Here is an 18,519-nt window from a genome sequence, read left to right as displayed (position 1 = left end):
TATGATGAAAGCTGATTTCAGATGGCATCATTTGGCAAGAGCTGGAAGAAATTCTACTTTTCCTCCTGAGCGCTATCTTGCTTCATATCTACTCAAGAATGACTGCAAAGAGGAGAAAGAAAAAGTGTCATTGTTTGAATGCAGGGTGCAGAAAAGGGCCATGAAAACGATCAAGATGTCAGAGTGGCTTTCCTATGAGAAATGGATAAAGTATACAGCTTAGAGAGCCAGTTTGGCATAGTGGTTAAGGCACTTACTCACTTCCAGGCAAGATGGGTGGCATATAAGTTGAATAAAGTGTAATATAAGTTAAATAAATAAATAAAAATAAATGATAAAAATAGATTAAAATAAATAAATAAATAAATAAATAAATAAATAAATAAATAAATAAATAAATAAATAAATAAATAAATACTAGAAACTGGGAGATGATGAATTCTAGTCCCATTTTAGGCATAAAGCTACCTGTAAATTTGTCCAAGCAGGCAGTCTCTGAAAATCAGACACAATTAAACAAAAAAAACATAGCTATTAAGCTTGGAAAATGATTAAGGATTAGGGTATTATTTAAAATTATACACGAGGTAGAAAGGGTTGGTAAGAGAGGTAATATATTAAATAAAAGCACGTCCACATGCTGTTGCAAACCAGTCTCCAGTTTCTGGAACTTCATACACTGAAATTTATTTTATAATATAAAATATACTTTTATAGGGTAGAATTGTTTTTTCGTTGATGGTTTTTCTCCCAGTCTCATTTTATAAATGGAATAAATAGAATAGAATCTTTTATCAGAAAGTAAAAATAGGACAAAATGCGGGAATATCCTGGAGAGGAATAGCAAAACAGAAGCTCAATTAGCCTTTCTCCTGGAGGGAACCTGATATAAATGATTGTCAGTGCCAACAAGTGACATACCTCTTGTTGGGGATGTCTAAGGCAAATTATATGAGTCTTTTTTGCAAGTCCATGAGGAAAATTAAGTCTATTTTTCAGCAGTGGGATCAGAGAAATTTCCTATCTTTGAAAATGATACTTGATGGATCTCACCAGGCCTAAGGCGACAGGAGAAAACATAAACCAGGCAATTTAAGCTGGTGATCAAACCAGCTCTATTGCACAGGGTCTTTGATCGTAATTGCTAATTGTGGCAGAGTTAGTTATCTTTGCTGAGGTTGATGGGAAACTGCTTGTCAGGATAAAACATTAAAATAAAAACCCTCTGTCTGCCAAAAATATAGATATAAACATATCCAGTTGCTTCTGAAGTCTCACCCATAAAGACCTGGTATATGATGATTTGATAGATGGTAGGCTAACTGTGCTTCTGCAAAATATCTGGACTTCATGTATTGAAAGAATGTAATTTACACGTAAATATGGAATGGCCTTTGTGCTTGAGCATGCTTCCATACCAGTGCTGGGTTCCGGATTCCGTTCCAACCGGTACGGTTGGAACGGCCCTAGAGTTAGGCACATGCACATGCATAGTGTGCGTGCACACCTATGCGGTGAGCGCATGCGGTCTAGCGTCAAATGACTCTTCCACAAGCCTCTGTGATGCTCCAGCTGCTCAGCGGAGCGTCACACAGGTGCCATATGCGCCATGTGCGTGCACAGAAGCGCCAACAGCATAAAGCACCGGTAAGGAGTGTGGGCGGATGGAGGGGCCCTCCGGAGCACCGTACCAGAACGGTATCCGGTGCTCCGGGCAGGATCCGGTACGTTCGTACCGGGGTGTACCGCCTGCAACCCACCACTGTTCCATACTTCTGCTTGTATTTAGCATGTTTAGTGCATCTATTTTTACAGTATTTATTTCATATAGTTTGATTTCTAAATAACTGTAGCATTTCTTAATGACCATGGTGATCAGTTTATGACTGCTGTGTTTGCTTAATGACCACCACAAAAATGGTCCTAAAATCAGGCACAGTTATATAATGACCCAATTTACAACTGACAGAACCCTCAACTATAATTGTGGGCTCCTTTACAGTTATAAGTCAAGGATTCCTGTAACCAAAAATAGTCTATGTAAATGGACTCTGGCTTTGTCTGCCTAGACTAAGCGGGACCAATGGTACAGTATTTTTTTAAAAAATTAAGAAATGAGAGATCTCTATCTTCCATGAACCAAAACAGGAGAAATGCTTTTGTCTGGGGTAGGAGAAAGACTGTCAGTATTAACTGGAAGCAACTCTCTGGGATTGCAGATTTGTAAACCCCACCCCCCCGGAAAGCAAGTAATAGAAACATGGCTTCTCCATGACCAACATGATCAAGGACCCAATGAAAAATCTGACATGAAGACTCCTGCTATCCTGACATCTTCTGCTTACACAGGAAGTTGATTGATATATGATGAGTTTGGGAACAGACAGCATTGGCTGGATATAGTGCTGAAGTAATTGACCTCTCATGCAGATGAACATGCATGGCTGATTGTGATTCACGGTCTGAATTATGGGTTTTTATAGGTTTGTTCATTCCAGTGGACTGTAGCTATAATACATAAGGTTACATACAAAACCTGTCTTTTATTTCATCTTTTATAGAAACAGAGAATGGCTTTGGAACAGAGACAAACACAATTAGAGCCCAAACAGACTTCAGATAGAATCCTTAATATTGCCAAACCAAGATGCAACTTGCAGTTACTAACTGCGCCCAGAGATTTCAAAAGCTGGTTTGTCATTCTGTCTCCAATAGCTCATAGTGAGCCTATGAGCAGATGGTACCAGCTGGGATGTTTGTTTGTTTTCCTACCACAATCTGCCAGTGTAATCTGTTCCTAATGGGGCCCAGGTGCTGCCCCTTTGAAGTTCCCTTTTATATAACTCTTAGCATTTGATATTTAATTTTTAGCTTAGTGGCTTGAAAGGAGAAGAATTTTGTTGGGGAGTTCAATCAAACAATTTCTGTTTTGGAAAGATTATTCTTAGGGCTGAAAGTGCTGAGTTTTGCAATCCAGAAGAAGTGGGCACATTTCATTTGAAATACAAGGAACATGGCCTTGTCTCAGTAGAACTGAAGCAGATATTTTCAATGCACAATTTCAAAATTTTGATCAGAAATATTCCACAGACTTGTTTTGCATTAGAATCATCAAGTAATCCTGATTAAGACTAACTTTATGATACTGCAGATAGACAAGAAGTATTCTGCTTAAATTTATAAGCATAGCAAAGATCTATGTTTGGCTTAATCACATATGGCATATTGTCAGGTTTCAATGCCATTGGAAGAAAACTGAGTTATATTCTCACTTTGGCCAAGAGTCATCTGGGTGACCTTGGGCTAGTCCTTTCGCTCAGCCGTAGGAAAGAGACAATGGCAAACCACTTCTGAAAAACCTTGCCAAGAAAACTATATCAATTAGTGGCCCGGTTATGCTTGTCTTCATTATGACATAATTACTGTACTTACTGTACTATTTGTGCCAGGCTTACAAGATTTTCTAAACATTGGTTATTCAATTTGATAAAAGAGAACTTACTTTTGAAATTCTTTCAAAGAAGAACCTTGGTGAAATAACCACGCCTGGTAGTGCACTCCTGTATTTATTTAATTATCATGTGGCCAAAGGATGCGAGCACTTTTTCTTGTCCAATTTTCTCTCGGCCATCTGCAGCCTCTTTGGATTCCTATGTTTCCATTTAATCCCAAAGGGGAAAAATCATATAGGACCTTCTCCCATCAGGATTTTCCTATGGTGACCATTTTCACCTAAGGATAGTGGTGGGCAATTAATTTTCCCAAGGGGCCACATGAGAAACTGGGACAATTGTGGAAAGCTGCCTCTGCCATCTCCACCCTATTGTTGCAGGCCAGATAGGGACAATCAAAGAACCAGATGTGGCCTGCAGACCATAAAATGCCCAAATTTGACCCTTACCCTTGAAAAATATTCAGAGCATCATCTTCCCCTGGAGAACTTCAAGGAAATAATTTCCCCAATTTTTCTTACTACAAATTTGGTGGAGAATGTTAATTTTTGTCTACATTTGCATCTATACAAATGATTCAGCATAAGCTCACATCAGTCAAACCTCTATCCTCATTTGTTCACTTTTTGGGGTGTGTGTCAAAAGTTTGTTTTCCGACTAATGGAAAAACTCTATTAACTTTACTGAACAGCTGGCTGTCTAGATAAAACATCTGAGTCATGATTTGCTTTAATTAGTTTTTTTTTAACCAACCAGTAACTTCTCTTTACCCAAGTCAGACAAAAAGCAGGTGTGAAATTAACCCTCCTTTGAAGAACAACCAAGACATTAGCTCTAATCTAATCTTCCAGTTTCAGTGGCAAATAGGGCAAACCCATTAACACTACTAGGGAGAAATATTTGGGGAATAATTTATAGCTCTCCAATTTAATTATTGCTATTTGGCTACTGCAACAACAGAAGTTCTCTGCCAGTAATACGAAGCATGTTCCATCCTGCTAAGCTTTTTCCATCCAGTTCTATAGGATCAAGAATTTGGGGAGAAATGGGCAAGAAAAAGAGACCTTTTTCAGTCATGGAAGTGAATGACTGTCATTAGGCAAGTGATTGCCTTGAGAGAATAAATGATGAAAATATATTTGTATAGACTGAACAATGAAAATCTGATCAGGAAATGAAAAAAGTTGGTTGAAAGTGGCCCAGACACTAATTCTAAGGGATTTTTAAAAATGAGTATGTTTAAATGCTAAGACTGAAGTTATATAACGTCAGAACTTTCCAAGAAGAATATATGTTTGAGGCTAGGATTCAATGCACATAATCATATTTATGTGCAAGGTGCATTTCACTCTAGTTGTTTCAAATTCATCATAAAGGATTCTCACCATTTACAGATATTTTTTTCTAAAATAAAATGAGTTCTATGTTTGTGACATACCCATATAATCAATCCATCCCTTTAGGTCACATAAGCAGATACTACTCACTTGCAATTATATATATTTCCTCTTTCTCCTATGATAGTCTTATCCAAATATATCAGGACTTCCAGATATTTTGGAGTTAAGCTCTCACAATTCCTAGCCAGTCCTCCCATAATGAAAGACATTAGCCTGAGGAAAGGTGTTGCATGCACTGTCCTGAAAATAAATCTTAGGGATTTAAAAAAACTTAGGTGTGGTTTGTGGAAAGCATTGTGATTTAAGGATGGTGGAACTGTTCTATCATCTAGTCAGTCTGTTGAGTTACTTGTAAACTAGCTGTCCTTCATCTGGTCATAATGTACAATGGAGATATTTGTACTGCTAATAATGGTGCACGGAATCCTATATCAGATGGGGTTGCATATGTGCTATGGGCTTCCCAGTAACTTCAGCAACATTGGATGACTACATTTGACAGCATTTTAATTGCCCGTGATGTCTTCATCTTGTGCCACGCTGACGTCAAATGAGGAGACGCACCGGAAAACACTGCTGCTCAAGTTCTCCCCGAACATTATCTTGAATCCCAGTTATGTCCCTTAAATTGCATTGACTGAAAAAAACATGTTATAAATGTGCACATGGAAAAATATCCAGGGTTACGTAGGTTTATTTTTCTTGTTGTAACATAAGGTGGATATGCAAGGTTTTCCAATTAGTACACAAAACAACCATGAAAGGAGGTGATTCTCATGCAGTAAGATTTACAGTTGTGGAACGTGGTGTCCTAAAATCTACTCTAGGATGCTGTGTTATTTTCAGCTGGCAGAGATAATCAAAGTCATGAGGATAATGGGAAAGATGGAAGTAGATGGGGTTAAATACTTCCAATACAATTTTATGATATTTCAAATAGTGTACATATTTCAAATGTATACACAATTCAAATATTTTGGCCACCCAATGAGAAGAAAGGACACACTGGAGGAGAGACGAATGCTGGGAAAGATTGAGGGCAAAAGAAGAAGGGGACGACAGAGAATGAGATGGTTGGATAGAGTCACCGAAGCAGTAGGGGTGAGTTTAAATGGACTCCAGAGGATGGTAGAGGACAAGAAGGCCTGGGTTGGACACAACTTTGCAACTAACAATAATATACACAACTCACAGATTTGTATGACCCAATTTAAAAATTCTCCATGATCCAATATACAAGTGGAGACCACAAGATCTGCTTGACCTAGGTTTATCTGAACTGCACTAGGGACAGACCACAAGGTTCTGCCCACTGGAGGAGGGCACAGACAACCTTTATATATTTGTATAGTAAATGCTGATCAGTAATGACATCAAACACAAGCAATATGATTTAGATTGTTCTGCCTCTAGTGAGATAACCAGAATAATAAAGTGGAGGTCAGCACCACAGTAGTCAATTTTTATAATGGTTTTCTTTCTAATTCTTATTTAAAAATACAAGTGCTGATTTAATATAACTTGTGAGCCAGCATCTGCAAATGCCTAAGCAAAGCTATTAAGGAGGTGTACTTGAATTAAGGAGCATTTGGAAGTATAGAGGCTTTTGTTTTACTGCTTCAATACTCTAAATCTTCTTTAATAAGAGGAATAATATAAACCGTATATTAGATATCAGGTAATAACTGACAGACAACCAGCAACAGTTAACTGATTTATTTAACTTAGTAACTGAACTGGACTGAAAGCCGGTTGACAGCTATTTATATTCTCCAGCTGTCAAGCCGGTAGCCAATAGGGGCTCGACGCTCGTGCCGCCCTGGAACCTGTTTGAAACGACCAATCCTGGGCGCGCGTGGACAGGCCTCCTCTAGCGCCACCTGCTGGTGGACGCTCCGAGTATACAACACTCCTTCCCCCTTGTCCGCGCATGCGTAATCCTGGAACCTGGTTGGCCTTCTGCGCACGCGCTGCGATCTTCTTAGCTGTGGAGTGACCGTCGCCGTAGAGGGAGGATCGCTTCGAGGAAGTGTCCATGAAGGCCCAAACCGTGGAACTCCTCTCAACTCACCAGGTAGATAGCTTGCCGGTATCGGATCATTGATGTGGCCGCCGGAGCTAGTTGTTCGCTCAGATCTGGGCCGATGGGCGGCGTCGTTAGGTCTTGGTGAACTTGGAATAACGTTTGGAACATTTGAGCTGTTTGATGAGGCACCAGTGTCTCTTCGCCTCAGCTGATCTATGTGCCTCCTCCACACTCTTCCATCTCCAAGGAGGACCCTATAGGAACAGGGCCCTGTTAGCTCCGATACAACACCAGGCACCCATTTAGGATCCCCTGCAAAGTTTTTAGCGAACACTCTTTCCCCTACAATGAAAACCCTAGGGGGGGGAGAGGAGGGGTAGGAAGGGGTAGCGTAAAAGGGATGCAATCTGTCTAACGTCGTACGGAGTTTCCTTCCCATTAACAACTCGGAAGGGGCTTTGCCAGTTATTGGGCAGGGGGTGGTGTGCTGGCATCTTAAGAATGTGGCTACTCGTTGCTGCATTGGCAAATGAGCCATGCGTGCCAGTGATTCCTTGGCAGTGCGCACCGCGCGCTCTGCCATTCCATTAGCCGCCGGGTGGAATGGAGCCACGGGAGCGTGGCGAATGCCCTGGCGTTGGAGAAATGTTTGAAATTCTTGTGAAGTAAATTGGGGCCCGTTATCTGACACTATGATGTCAGATAACCCATGTGTTGTGAATAAGTTGTCTAAGATTTTTATAGTGGCTGCAGACGTAGTGGAATGCATAGGGAACATTTCTACCCATTTTGACCACGCGTCAATTACCAAGAAGAAGGTGGTTCCCTCTACTGGTCCTAAAAAATCCACGTGGAGTCTGCTCCACGGCGATCTGGGTTGTTCCCATTCTCTGGATGGGGCTGCTGGAGGTGCGGGGCGGACCTGCTGGCATTGGGGGCATTTCTGTACCCACGCTGCAATGTCCGCATCCATGGAGGGCCACCAGACGTAACTGCGCCCCAGGCATTTCATACGGACAATGCCAGGGTGGCCCTCATGGAGACGAGATAGCAGTGCCTGGCGCAATTTGCTTGGGATGACTATTCTGTGTCCCCAGAGCAGGCAGCCTTGGAGAGATGACAGTTCCGTTCGGCGGCGATAGAATGGCAGTAGTGGCTGATCTATATCAGAATTAGGCCATCCACTGCGGACGAAATAAATTATTTTTGATATGATGGGGTCTGCTTTGGAATGTATTGCTATGTCTGATGCAGACAGTGGAAGTTGCAATTCATCTAAAAGGCAGATTGTTTCTGTAGGAGCTGGGTCCAATACCGGAATCGGTAAAGGGCAGCGGCTTAAAGCATCTGCATTTCCCATTGTAATGCCTGGCTTATGGATCAGCGTGTAGTTATAGGCTGATAAGAATTCCGCCCAACGGGACATGCGGGGAGATAAAATTTCTGGAGTGGGGCGGTCGCCAGCTAAAATGCCTAGGAGTGGTTTGTGGTCCGTTAGGAGGGTAAAAGGCCGCCCATACGGGTAATGGTGGAAACGTTTTACTCCCGCAACGGCGGCCAGCGCCTCCTTGTCCAGCTGGCTATAATTACGCTCAGGCTTGGACAAGGTGCGGGAGTAGAACGCTATGGGGGCCTCTGAGCCGTCAGGATATACGTGGCTCAGCACTGCGCCAACTCCAAATGGAGAGGCGTCGCAAGCTAGCTGCAGGGGCCATTTCTCGTCGTATTGCGCTAGCACTGGTGGAGCTGTCAAAGCCTTTTTGACAGCCGCGAGCGCCTGCGCCTCGCGGCTGGTCCAGAGCCATGGTGCTGAAGAGTCTAAAAGTCGGTGGAGGGGCTCTGCTAACGACGCTTTGTGGGGAATGAACGACGAATAAAAATTGAGGAGGCCTAGGAAAGCCTGTAACTCGACCTTATTGGTTGGGGTTGGTGCGGAAAGAATTGCCTCCACTTTTTTTGGTGATGGGTGGATTCCATCTTTATTAATTAGGAATCCTAGGAATTCGACGGCAGGAACTCCCAATTTACACTTTGATGCCTTAAGATGGAGGCCTGCAGCCCGGAATTTTTGGAGGACCGCACGTAGGGATTTTATTAGCGTTGGGGCGTCTTTGGCTGCGATGAGCACATCATCGAAATAAGGTGTGACCCCAGGAATGCCATGGAGCAACCGCTCCATCAATCCTTGGAATATTCCTGGGGCCACACTGACGCCGAATTGCAGCCTTCGACATTTAAAAGCCCCGCGGTGGGTCACTATTGTCTGTGCCAGTGCTGTGGCTTCATCAACAGGCAGCTGTTGATATGCCTGGGCTAGATCTAATTTTGCGAATATCTTGCCTCGTCCCAATGTGTGTAGTACGTGCTGGACTACCGGTACTGGGTGGGGATGTGCTTGGAGCGCTTTATTAATTGTTGTTTTAAAATCTGCGCATATTCTTATAGAACCGTCAGATTTTAGGGGAACAACAATTGGAGTTTCCCAAGGGGAAAAATCGACTGGTTGTAGAACTCCTTGTTCCAGGAGTTTGTCAATTTCCGCGTCTACTTTCGCCTTTAAGGCGAATGGTAGACGTCTGGCCTTAAGCCTGATGGGAGCTATTGAGGGGTCCAGGTTTAAAGATATTGGGGAGCCCTTGTAGCAGCCTAATGATGGTGAAAAAACATCTTTGAATTCCGAAATTAGTGAGGTGAAATTGTTAGTAGGTAAGGAAGAGTATTGCGTTGCGTGGATGCCAGTTATTGACAAACCCAGAGCACTGAACCAATCGAGCCCCAATAAAGAGGCCAGGGGATCCTGTACCACTAATAATGGTAGGTGGCCTGTGAAGGAGCCATAAGTAACTAGTAGCTTAGCGCAGCCTAGGAGCTTGATTGAGTTTCCCTGGTAGTCTTTCAGGCGGCAGTTTGCAGGGCTGAGTTGCTGTACTTTGTAGTGGGGTAGAATAGATGACAATGTTTGCCAAGAAATAATTGAGCGAGCTGAGCCTGTATCTAGCTCCATAGAGCAAGGCCGGCCTTCGAGGGAGATAGTCAGGTGCATCTTACCGCGACCTCCTGCAGATGCGGATGCTGAGTCGACAACCCATTCGGGGTTATATTCTTGGATGTCCCCCAGAGATAGAGAATTTAGGCGGCGATTGGGTGGAGCAGGTGCAGAAAAACGGTAGGCAGCATTTTGATTTTGTGGCCGGTTGTCAGGAGCGGCTGAGCGGCATATTGCTGCTAAGTGTCCTTTTTTCCCGCATTTCCGGCAAATAGCTGCCCTAAATCGGCAGGTTGAGCGTGCGTGCTTGCCGCCGCAGCTCATGCAGGTACGACTGTCTCTAAAATTTAGTGATTGCAGACGATCTATTGCTAAGTCAATTTCTGATTGTATAGAGGAGGCTAGTTGTTGATGGTTGACTTGAGGCGATGGAAACGGTAGACCCGTTGGCAACGGCTGTGGCAACCGTCTACAGTCAGGGGTTGACTGTTCGGCCATCTCCGCTGCGCGAGCCTCATCAACGGCAATTTTCAAGGTAAGGTCTGACCGGGATAGAATTCGGCGATGCAATTTAACGTCTTTTAGACCGTAAATAAATTGCTCCAACAGGGCTTCGTCCAAATCAGCAAATTCACAAGGAATAGCAGCCGCACGGAGCGCAGCCACGTAGTGGCTTATGGATTGCCCCTCTCCTTGAATGCAGTGGCGAAAATCTTGTCGCCTTGCAAAACGTGAAGGTGCTGGTTCATAATGGGTTTTTAGTTTTGCCATTAACGTTTCCCAAGGCACCGTGTGTACAGGGGTGGGAGCTGAGAGAGCTCTTGCGGTTGCGAACATCTCTGGTCCACAGTAGTTTAAAAAGATGCCTCTTTTCCTCTCCAGCGAAAGGCTTGTTAAGTCGTGTGCCAGGAGGAAACATTCAAATCTTTCGACGAACGCCTCCCAGGTTTCTGCCTCCACACGAAATGGGGCGAACATCGATGAAGTCGTCATTGTAACTTGTTTTGCTGGGTCGGATCCGCCCGTCCTCGTCGCCAGTATTAGATATCAGGTAATAACTGACAGACAACCAGCAACAGTTAACTGATTTATTTAACTTAGTAACTGAACTGGACTGAAAGCCGGTTGACAGCTATTTATATTCTCCAGCTGTCAAGCCGGTAGCCAATAGGGGCTCGACGCTCGTGCCGCCCTGGAACCTGTTTGAAACGACCAATCCTGGGCGCGCGTGGACAGGCCTCCTCTAGCGCCACCTGCTGGTGGACGCTCCGAGTATACAACACCGTATTTCCACCAAATGCTCAGCAAATAGAGACAAAATGATCTGGTTCAGAATTTTCAAGTTCTGAGATTTGTTTACACTGAGGTTTCCTGGTAGTTTAAAAGTTGGCACTTTTGGTAGTTGGTAGTTTAAAAGTTGGAGTTCATATTATGTCCTTATATATTATTGTAATCCCACTGATTTAGAGCGCAGACACTTGTATCAATATATATGCTATCTTTCAAGTATCACAACACAACAAAGAAGGACTAGGGGTGACATGATAGCAGTGTTCCAATATCTAAGGGGGTACAATAAAGAAGAGGATATCAACCTATTCTAAAAAGCACTTGAAGGCAGGACAAGAAAGCAATGGATGGAAACTAATCAAGAAGAGAAGCAAGTAGAAGTAAGGAGAAATTTCCTGATAATTAAAACAATTAATCTGAGGAATAGTTTGCCTCCATATTGTGGGTGCTCCAACACTGGAGGTTTTAAAGAAGAGATTAGACAACCATTTATCTGAAATGGTATAGGGTTTCCTGCTTGAACAAAGAAGTTGGACTAGAAGACCCCAAAGTCCAATCCAATTCTTGTTATTCTGTTTTTCTGCTTATGAAAAAAAGTTGACAGTTTATCTCAGTTAATCTCATCAGTCTCCACTTTTTCACATAATTATTTCTAAATTTTTGATAAAATTACTTGCTACTATATTTTTTCATCATCCCTACAGTTCAGTGACCATGTGGAGTAAAAAATGCACCTATAACAATATATTGGATGTGGCCAGCAGCAATTTCCGTTGTGACTCAGACAAAAGGAACTTCAGCTGTGCCTCCAAAAATGGGCAGCAATAAATACTTTTAAACACAAAGGAGATAACAAAGCTGTGTTTATTTTTAACATAATGCAACCAGAAAATCAGAGAAACCTTGACATTTTTTTACAAACAGGAAGCTGAGGAAACACCTCCACTAAACTATTATCCTCTCATCCTTTTTCTTCATTTATCAGATAAGCTCCAGCAAACAGTCTCTGTCTGGGCTAGGTTATTTTGAGAATGATTTCGCAAGGTTATGCTAACAACTGTACTGTATAATTTCTCACTGATATATACATGTCTAGATGCCATTTGATATTACTTTTATTCATGGAAAAATTGAAGCTTTTTCTAGATTTAATTTATGACAGGCAAATTTGTTTTAATTTTTTTTAAAAATGTGTCTACCTTTAGTATAAATTCTCTTACCCCAAGTTTTATGTTCAATTGGGTTTTCCATTAAGAAAGAATTGAAAAAAACTTTTAAGAAAACACTATGGTCTATATTCTTTCTTTCTGGACCTTCGCAGGCTTTGAACACAGTAAATTAAAATGTGACTTGTAATTTAATCCTCAAATACCTGTGTGAATCCAGTCAATGTGACTAGGTAATAATAATAATTTATTAAACTTCTAGACCGCCCCCTCTCCCCGAAGGGACTCGGAGCGGTGTACAGGTACAAATTTAAAAACCATACACTCGAAATATACATAACTAAAATTGAATTAAATATCCCCTGTACAAATTTATAAAAATTAAAAACTTAAACCTTAAAACCAAATCATAAAATTTAAAAATACAAACTGAGGTGGGAAAGCTGGAATTAGGCCAGGCCGGCTAGGTGGAACAGGTGGGTTTTGAGTAGTGGTTCAACATTTGTGCAAAATGTGAAAACTGAGTTTATTGGGAAAACAGCGGTAAATTAGCCATGGGCTAGCATATTATATGAACACAGCCATTATCTGTACTTCAGGCATTGTTGGAATTAAACACTCTGAATTTCTTATTGCGTTCAGAATATTATTAGGTAGGAAACATTATGAAAAACAAAAAGGTAAGCGCAATATATCTAGTTCCTTGTAATGCTTGAACTATTAGGCAGGAAAAAAGGACTGTGGGACGTGGAAAAAAGTAGTCAGAACATGGACTAGGATTGGGTCTTGTTCCAATGATGGGGAGGGGCAGCAGCTACTCAAGAATGACAATACTATACTATATAAGGAGGAATATATGGTATTCCAATATATATATGGAATATTATATAGGGTATTGCGAGCTGCAAGTCTATTTAATGATTTAATCTGTGAACTGGGAAGACCCAGCATGTGTGTACATATATTTGCATAGTTAAACCTGTTTTTCATTAAAAATACTCCAAAGTAAATCATTTTCTTCTATTAGAACTGGCTTATTTGAGATCTGTTCCTGTTGGCTGCTTTCTGAACAATAATGTAACTTAGATACAAAAATTGAATACCATACAATAAGAAAAAGAAACCTCTGCTGTCAATTTTTTTAATGTTTTGAAACCAAGGCAATGGACATTTTTATTGTCCAGAGAGGCATAGCTGTTTAACACACAGTGGAGAAGCTAATACATTGACATAACTGCACAACTGATCATTTATTAACTAGTCATGATATAAACAATGCATTATATGCACAAAACTAATTGAAAACATAGAGTAGCCTGCTTTAAGACTAGGGGAAGTCATTAAAAATGGAGGGAGAGGAGGCCAATACAAGACAGGATATATTAGGAGTTCAATAAAAAGTTCTTCATAGCTTGCATTACACCCTTCTTGGCAAATTGCTTGATAAGAACCAAGGATTGGTGAATAAGATGATATATTCCTTATTGTCTGACATTCCTCAATCTTGTGTGAGTTTGAAGTAAGTTCTGAAGAGTCTATTTTCTTTATAGTGAAAGTATGCAATTTCCCATAATGGAGGGTCTGTATGTATTATCAGTAGAAACAAAATCGCCTGGGGGATGATCTAAAGATTAAGAAAATCTAAAGAAAAAGAAAATCTTTCTTTTTCACCTTATGTCCTTCTGCTTTACATTTCCTATTTGGATTTTTTAAAAAAATCTAATGGCCTCCTGCAAAAGATCAAATTCAAAAGACAACTATAGAATACAACTCGGAATGTTTTGAAGCCACATCAAAGAAAATAATTAAAGAACTGTGGTGAAGGTTTAGGAGCCCATCATAATATAGCTGCTTCTTGAAGGACAGGCATTTATCAAACATAAGAATTAGGCGTAGGTTAGACATTTGGTTGCACAGCAAAGTTTTGATATATTATAGAAATAATTTAGTGTGTTGGAGCGGAGAGGTTGATCCAGTGATTCCAGCATAATGTATGTAGAAAGTATTAAAACAACGTGCATGTACTAAAATGCATATCAGACCAAAGTTTCAAAGAAGATTCAACCAATTGTTCCTGTGACTCTCACAAGCAAAACATAATAGTCAAAAGTCTGCTGATGATATATGTCAGCCAGAGATGGTATTCAGCCAGTTCTCTCCGGTTCGGGTGAACCAGTAGCGACAGCTGCGGGAGGCTCTGCCCACCTGCCCTGACGTAATGCGCGAGCACTGCACATACACAAAAGGTGGTATGCGTGTGCTCACATTCGTGAACCGGTAGGGAAGTTAAGTGAATTCCACTGCTGATGTCAGCATTTCTCAAACAGAAAGCCCTTCTCTTTCCAAACTGTAGTAATTTAATTCCAGCACATCTAGATGAAGACTGCTGTATAACTTAACTTTAAATTCATTGTGCTGGAGATGGACACTCTATTCTTCAATAGTCATTGCTATTCCTTAAAAACTATTTCTTTATTTTAGTCAAATGAAAGAGAACCCAATTGAAAATACAGAAACTTGCCATTTTCATCCACAACATTATGATAGATAGCTTGGCAATTCTGCAAGCATAATACCGGTAGTAGCTGAATTCTTCCATGGAGGACATGGTAGCTTATACATATTTAATCTCTGTGTCCAAATGAACCTCATTTATTAACCATATTATGGTTTATTAACCATTGGCATTTATTAGCCATTGGCATCTCAATGATGCCAATATAATTTTACCCATTAGTTTAAATAGCATTGCAAATTCAGTAAATGGATTCTGCAATAAAAATAAAATATTACATACTTTCTATGTGAACATTAATAAACTAGCTTTCATTTGTTTCTTTTAAATCAAAACGCATTTGAATTTATATTCTGCTTTGTGAATATAAACACCCTTTGCTTTCTCCATAGAGAGATTCTTGAAGTGTCTTGAAATCCTCAGGACTATTGTTACGATTGGGCTTTATGTCTTGAATTTTAACAGAATTTGATATATCACTTCATGTTTCTTAAGATACCTGACTTTTTCCTTTATAGTTTAACACAAAGCACTCCTAATATCAACATAACAAGCACTTGATCATCTTATTACTCCTAACCAACTAAGAGTTACATGATTTTGCAATTTTTGCAAACGTTTACAGTGATGTATTTATACAACTGTATAGTTCACAATGCCTTGAACCTCCAAGATGGGCATTAACTTGTATAACCACATTTTTTTCTTATTCTGTAGCACAATTAGTATTTCCTATAAAGGAAAGCCTATCTGGTTCCTTTCATGGGAAGGGGGTGGCACTAATCAGGTAAAAAAGCATCTTTCCCGGAATGCTTCTTGTTGTAGTACAGATGCTCAACAGAAGAAGCCATTGTGATCTCATGTCATCACACAAATGACATTTTTACATTTGTGTAAGTTGCATCATATCACTGGTGTCAATTGTGTCCCTATGTCATGACATATATCACTTCACTTGTCTATTTTCAGCCCCACTGAGGATGCCTATGATTTTTCCCTTTCTAAAAATGAGGCATTGGGAAATTTTTGTATTAAATATACAAATTGTTCCAGATTTTTTTTTTAAAAAAGCAGTTCATTTGAGTAACTCAAATTAAGACTTTAGCTGATGAGTATGATGGATTCATATTTATAGACTATAATGTAGAAATCCTAAATTTATTCTGCAAAACTCTTATAACATTTGTGAATATCTATCAAGTGCTATACTAACCAAACTAATTTTGATTGCTATCCGGTAACCAGATAAGTTTGATTAGTCTTGATTGTGTTAGTATATTGCCCTTTTATATACGGCTTCTGGTCGAGTCTTTGAAGTTCTGGGAAAATCCAGGTCTGGATGACTAACTCTGGAGTTATCTTACTCTTCAATCAGTGAATGGCTTCACATGCCAAAGTCATGCCGAAACTTTTGTTTTGACTGCTGTTGGAACTTTCCTCTTTAAGATCCGAAACCACAATGTAGTAATCATTCCAGGTATTCTTATGTTCCAATAGGAAGGGGGAATGTGGAGAAAAGGATAAAAAAATAGATTTATAAGCTTTTATTATATACATTTTAAAGAATATATCCAGTGCAAGAAAGCTCCTGGGTATATACTTAGTATATTGTTTAATTTCTCACAACATTAATTAAATTAATGATCAATAATATATAACAGACAAGGAACACTACAGAAAGGATCCTTATAAGGATTTGAAGTCGAGCATAAAACTGTGTTATAAAAAAAAAAATGACTTAGATATATAATTTTATATTAACAATATGCCATATGATTATCCCAACAAAAGTTTCTTAAATGGCTATTCCAATATGAGAACAGTTTATAGTTACATTTCAATTATGTATTTACATCTTCTATTTAGCTTTAAATTGCTCATGCATGGTCATGCATATTTGGTCATACATGGTCCCATTTTGTCTTCACAATAAACCTTTGTGATAAGATTATAATGAGAGATTTTGGCTTGGTAATATATATTGTGCTATGACATGGTTTATTTTTCCATGGTTTAATGAACAGTATGACTGGACTCAATATGTTGAACCAGAAACCATGGATTATAAATCACAATATCTGGATTATAGAACACTTCATGTAAAAAAAATAAACAAATATAAGGTGGCTGATGATGGGTTTATATGAATTTAGATATGGCAAGTCGCTAAACTAGGTCTGCCATATTTCCAAGGTAGGGATTATAAAATTGGTTCTACTTGTACATATAAGGAAACAATAAATTTCTCCTTAAATAAAGACTGTAGTTCATTATGGCAAACCTCAATCTGTTGCTTTCATACCTCTTGTTATTGGTTATTGTATCTAAGTGTTGTTCTTGTAAATCAGGGATGAGCAGAAAAAAGATCTAATTAGTGGACAGAGCTCTTGATGCTCTTGCAGTTCAGAAATGTTTTCTGAAACCCTATTTCTTAACAATAATGGGAACAAAATGACACCACCCCACACACATATGAAGAAAATTTAGAATAAATTGGAGAGGATTTTAATTGGGAAAGACCAGGAGCTCAATTCAGTGGAGTATGTACTATTTTTAATTGTATGTATTGTAAACAAACCAGAGTTTGTTTCAGAGTTGGGCAGCCTCAAAATTGGAATGTTAAATTAAATTCTTACAAAAATCAGGAGACTTTCTATATTTAATAGACTTTATCAGACCGGATGGTAAATCCAACAATGTGGAGGGGTGTAGCAATGGCTGTTGCTAGGTTAGATTTCTCAAAATTTCTCACAGTTGAATGTCTCCCAAAGCATTGGTATGGGGTTGTGTATTGAGGCATGAGAAAACCAACTGACATTGGAGGGACCATCTGTTTTTGATTCATGTATTCTGATGGGTTCAAAACTTAGAATCCAAGCCAAAACCAACAGATTGTGCTACAGCTATTAACAATTCCTATATATATATAAAATATTATCCCCACTGGTTCAATATAGTTTGCCATTAACCTTCTTTTGGTCTTCTGCTTGTTAAATTTCTTATATTTATGAATGCAAATAGTCTCTTGGGAATCTCAGCCAGATATAAAAATAACTACTCCATTATCACTCTTTGGGATATATCTTATCTCACAGAAAGATTCTCATTGTGGGAATGAATTAGACAGCCTGCCGAACATCCTGGCCTTTTCAGAAGGTTACATTAAAACGCACAAATAAATCATTTCTTTTTGTGATGTTCAAGAAAGAAGAGATTGCTGATGTGTGTGTGCGCGCGCGTTTATATTAATATATTTTACGTGGCTCGATTCTTCCAGGAATAATATTTCCGTCTCTGTACATTGGACAGCACATTCCACTGTTAAACTTCCTTGGGAATAAGTACGCTGAAGTTGACTTTTTATTCTTTTTCTGCAGCTTTGATCATATTCTTTTTTTTTAACCTCTTTAACATACCTGACGATATGCGTGCCGGGAAATAGGCCTCAGTGAATTCCACCGGGGTGTTTCCCCCACCCTCTTTTCTCACGTGGATGTGTCTAGAAAAGAACGCACATTCCCGCGTTTGCCCCATTGTCTCCTTTGCAAAACTACCCCCAGCCGCCTTACCAACTCCGCTCCTCGCCACCCCCGGGCGCCACGCGCGCGCAGCGACACCTTGCGAAACAGACGGGCGCCCACGTGACTCTGCGTAACCAATAGCTGCAGGAGGGAGGGCCCGAAG

The 18,519-nt window shown here is 40.0% G+C and overlaps 1 long non-coding RNA gene across 1 annotated transcript; it reads right to left on the bottom strand.

The window, feature by feature from the left end:
• Nucleotides 1-13,447: 13,447 nt before the first annotated feature.
• On the bottom strand, nucleotides 13,448-18,386 carry LOC309389295. The gene is made up of 2 exons (XR_014174925.1): nucleotides 18,252-18,386; nucleotides 13,448-16,317 (listed from the first exon to the last, which is right to left on the bottom strand). It is a non-coding gene; the product is annotated as an uncharacterized lncRNA (long non-coding RNA).
• Between the last annotated feature and the right edge of the window lie 133 nt (nucleotides 18,387-18,519).

This window comes from Natrix helvetica (genome assembly GCF_964273705.1).
Source record: "Natrix helvetica genome assembly, chromosome: 3".
In the NCBI taxonomy this organism is placed as follows: domain Eukaryota; kingdom Metazoa; phylum Chordata; class Lepidosauria; order Squamata; family Natricidae; genus Natrix; species Natrix helvetica.
Note: the sequence above shows the minus strand (reverse complement) of the source record. Positions and strands in the feature narration are given on the sequence as shown.